At 42.8% G+C, this 4,609-nt stretch overlaps 1 pseudogene; it reads left to right on the top strand.

Annotated features, from left to right (window-relative positions):
* The first annotated feature begins 4,172 nt into the window (after positions 1–4,172).
* Positions 4,173–4,290, top strand: LOC124557213 (annotated as a pseudogene).
* Positions 4,291–4,609: the final 319 nt, after the last annotated feature.

Raw genomic sequence — 4,609 nt, 5'->3', positions numbered from 1 at the left:
TCGTGCGATTGTTGGCCTGGCATGAAAGTGCTTATACATTTCTCCTATAATTAGTCATTTTCTTTCCGCCGCGTAGTGTCAGGTCACACTTTTCTAAAATAAATCCAGGCTTTTACACTGTTAAACATTAAAATTCTATTTTCACTTAATAGCAACTCCACAGCGCTTGTAGAATTGCGACCTTCCATCCGTACGACACGTAGTAGGACTCACTCTAACACAGACTGCCGCCAATCGCCAATAAATCTAAAAACATGGTGACTATGCCAAGCTCCACTCAACATTATGGGCTCCTAACTACAATCTTGAAGGATGAGGCTACATGCAATGATAGTATACCTACAACACAATGTTGTCTTTAGCAGGCAGGCAGAGCTGGTTCTGTGACGAAGGATGTCTCCAACCCCCTTCCCCTTCCCCTATGAAGTCATCGATGACGTTATTGAGTTTCTCACTTCCCCCATCCCTATATGACATCATGCACTGCTGCTGATTTAGACAATGGCGGGAAATTCAAAAATTGGCTGCAAATTCAAAATAGTAAGGGTTTTACCCGAATCCTATGATGTCAGTGTGGAAGTAAGGCTACTGTCATATGAAGAAATTGGCGCGAAACTCAAAAGATGGTTATTGTTCTGTTGGTGCGAAATTCAAAGAATTCGGACGGCTTACCAGGGATATTGCCGCAGCTCTATGATGCAAGAATCCAAAATGGTGACCCTTGGATACTGTGACAAAAGGGAAGTAATCAGTTTGGACTTGTCTGCCATATATGAAACTGCCCCACTTAAAATGTTGTCCCCTATATTCATTCAGACACGGAGGGACCTAGAGGGCTATTTATAGCAGTCAGATCAGATTTACAAATCAAGGTGGCCACTGTGTTTTCCTCTGACGTCACGCTTACTGTTTCTCCAAAGTTTCAGTCCAATTTCCCTCTGATGTAATAGATTGTCATCCTCAGTTGGGATCAGACTTGCCCTAAGTCAACTTGTGCTATGCTGAGGAAGGATAGTGATGTTTATGTCTTTATTTAAACAAGCATCACAGTGGAGGCCCTCTGCAAGTTCTGCTGCCACCCCTAACCCCTGCATCACCGCCGCTACCACTGGTCCATAGTGACGCCAGCAGCCTGATGCTGTATCCTCAGCTGCGACCGCCACGGCTGGCTCGACTGTGACTGAGAGCTGTCCTATGCCACCACAGAACACCAGGCTGTTTCAGCATTAAGTGTGGGTGTTCATATTTCAACACTTTTCATGAACTGTAAACGCATTTCTCTATGTGTGTAATGCAAATGTGTCTGCCTACTGTAGACTTCAAAACTTTATGCAGAAGTGTGGCTGCTTAATTTAAAACTGACGTGTAAATGAGTCCATTCTCATAGAAAAATATGGGTGTAATACACATATAGCTGCATACTCTAAACAATTATCTATATATTTGACACTATAGAATGAAAGGAAATGAACGACTACTGTTTAACAAATTACACTAATTTCTTTGATCACTTTTTCTTCAAAATAGATTTCAGCTTTTATATCTTGGACTTGTTCATTTCCATATAATATTTGATTGAACACAGAAATAACGAAATATGAAATTTGTATATACAATGTTAAAAAGTAATTTAGCAATGTATAGAAATATATCCAAAATATGTTTCACAGGTTAATATGCTTTTCTCTATAGTTCATACATTTTTATGTCTTTTCTCCATCAGATTAAAACTGTTGTAGCACAGTTTATGCTGCAGTACAGTTGAACCACTTATCTACTGCTCTTCAGTTGATCTACTTTAACTATAGCTGGCATGGAATATTTTTACAGTTACTCTATGGGACAGAACACTAAACTAAATGCAGACTTTTTTGGTATGGCCAGCAGAACTGAAACTTAACATAACATGCAGACAATATATACGACACATACAACGTGTGCTCTCTGTCTTACCCATACGGTATTATCTCTCCCCCCCCCCCCCTCTCTCTCTCTCTCTCTCTCTCTCTCTCTCTCTCTCTCTCACACACACACACACACACACACACACACACACACACACACAGGGTGTCCAATACAATACAGCTCACATACATAGTGCACAAAGAGAGAATCACATGTACATATGCTCACAGATATATACGCCTACATACATACACTATGATAAGTGAGTCTTACTGTTCCACATACAGAATATATCACCATATACACAACATCAATGTAGAGTTTACAAAGGGCTAACATACGCATGCCGGCCGGTGTGGCCGTGCGGTACTAGGCGCTTCAGTCTGGAACCGCGTGACCACTACGGTCGCAGGCTCGGGTATGAATGTGTGTTACGTCCTTAGGTTACTTGGGTTTAAGTAGTTCTGAGTTCTAGGGGACTGATGACCACAGATGTCAAGTCCCATAGTGCTCAGAGCCATTTGAACCATTTAACATACGCATATCCACATAACAGGTTTTATGAACTCTGTGAAAACCTTAGCCATCTTCAGAATGATGAAGTGTCTGTTGAAGATTGGGACCATTTATAATATGGCCTGGCAATATAACCTGTTGGTGCACAACGCCCATCCCAAAGGGTAGCTAAGTGAATTTCCTGATGCTCTCTAATTTTTTCTATAGTTCTGCCGGAAATTGCATTATTTGCAAGTCTATCAAAATCTTTCAGATGTGTAAACATCGCAGAAGCCCTCTTTTTGGTGTCTAAGTCAATATGTTCTTTCAGCCAGGGTCACCCCTTGAAGGAAATAGAGCGGGTCACGGGTGACACCATCCAGTTGCAACCCCAACTTGAAAGATTCCTAGAGATATCAGTAATGTAGTATGTCCCTTGCTTATCAATTGCCCGCCTGGGTGGCCGAGCGGTTCTAGGCGCTAAAGTCTGGAACCGCGCGACCGCTACGGTCGCAGGTTCGAATCCTGCCTCGGCCATGGATGTGTGTGATGTCCTTAGGTTAGTTAGGTTTAAGTAGTTCTAAGTTCTAGGGGACTTATGACCTCAGAAGTTAAGTCCCATAGTATTCAGAGCCATTTGAACCATTTTTGAGCTTATCAATCTAGCGTAGTCAACAGCTGTTGGTGGGAATCGTTTTGCAGAACTTGGCGCTCTGGACACAGGAGCAAATCGCTGTACAAGTGATGCAAACTAATATAATACGTTAAATCTACCTATAAAAATAATCCCGCTTCAGAATCTGCCGGTATAGCTTTCATTTTTTTAACCCAGTCTTGCGATTTCTTCGTCATACAACTATCAAAACTTTTCAGTAGCTAGATAATGTTGCGTGGCATTGTTATTATCTACGTACATGATATAGCTTCTACCACCATATGCACTGAATTGTTCATGCATTTACAGGTTATCTGCCTTGGTGTATCTATGGACCCATTGTCAAAGTCCCCAGAAATCCCTTGTTTGATAAAAAAAAATAGCGTGTCGACATCAATCAAGAGTTCATTATTGACATTTGTTTTTTTCAACATGGCGTCACATGGCATAAATTTTGAACGTCTGCAAGTAAGTGCACATCCCTGTCCATATAAAGCCTTGCGTATTCCCCTAAATTAGCGATGGTGAAATCCTACCAGGCATTTACTATGCATGTCATATGACAGCGCCTGAACATTTGTTGGTGCATGCACCTGTGCCAGACTGCTTGGTTTCATCGAGATTCTCTCTTGAATCCAGATATTCATTTGGAAAAACCAGCTACTTCGCTACAAGTTGAAACTTTTCATCTTTGAGAAATGGAGCTCTAATGAGATGTAAATCCTCCTGACACGTGGATTCAGCAAGTTTCTGTAGCGGCCCTTGCATGAATGTCAGTGGGTCAAGTAACACTCTTGGTTACTCTCTCCGAAAACGAAATCTATCTCTCAGTGGCGTCAAGTAGCACGTTAACCTGATCTTAGTTCATACCATAATTAGCCGACGGCTCAAATAGGAAATTAGCTTCATACCTGCTTAACTTGTCGATGAAAACGAGTATGTGTTGTGAGCATAGGTAATCCAGGTTCCAAGAATTACGTGAAGCTCTGTGTAACTTGCAGGTCAGATGGCATGATACCTAAGTGGTGTTGCCCCTTCTTTACCCAATATCTACCGAAAGTGCAACAATCAGCTGCATTCTTGTATAGCAATTTATCTTCCTGCTTATTAGTAATAGGGCAACGGCCTTGCCGCAGTGGATGCACCGGTTCCCGTGAGATCACCGAAGTTAAGCGCTGTCGGGCGTGGTCGGCACTTGGATGGGTGACCATCCAGGCCGCCATGCGCTGTGGCCATTTTTCGGGGTGCACTCAGCCTCGCAATGCCAATTGCGGAGCTACTCGACCCAATAGTTGCGGTTTCGGTCAAGAATACCATCTTACGACCGAGGGAGCGGTGTGCTGACCCCACACCCCTCCTATTCGCATCCTCCTCCGCGGATGACACGGCGGTCGGATGGTCCTGGTAGGCCACTCGCGGCCTGACGACGGAGTGCTCTTTTATTGGTAATAGGAATGATGATGGTGTAAATATCATCAACGTTCCTCGCAGTGTTTTCAAGCTCCGAGAGCAACCATTCCACATCATTATGTCCAGCATATGTATCAAAATAAT

Source organism: Schistocerca americana, chromosome X (assembly GCF_021461395.2).
Source record: "Schistocerca americana isolate TAMUIC-IGC-003095 chromosome X, iqSchAmer2.1, whole genome shotgun sequence".
Classification (NCBI taxonomy): domain Eukaryota; kingdom Metazoa; phylum Arthropoda; class Insecta; order Orthoptera; family Acrididae; genus Schistocerca; species Schistocerca americana.
The sequence above is the reverse complement of the archived record's forward strand: the minus strand, read 5'-3'. Positions and strand labels throughout refer to the sequence as shown.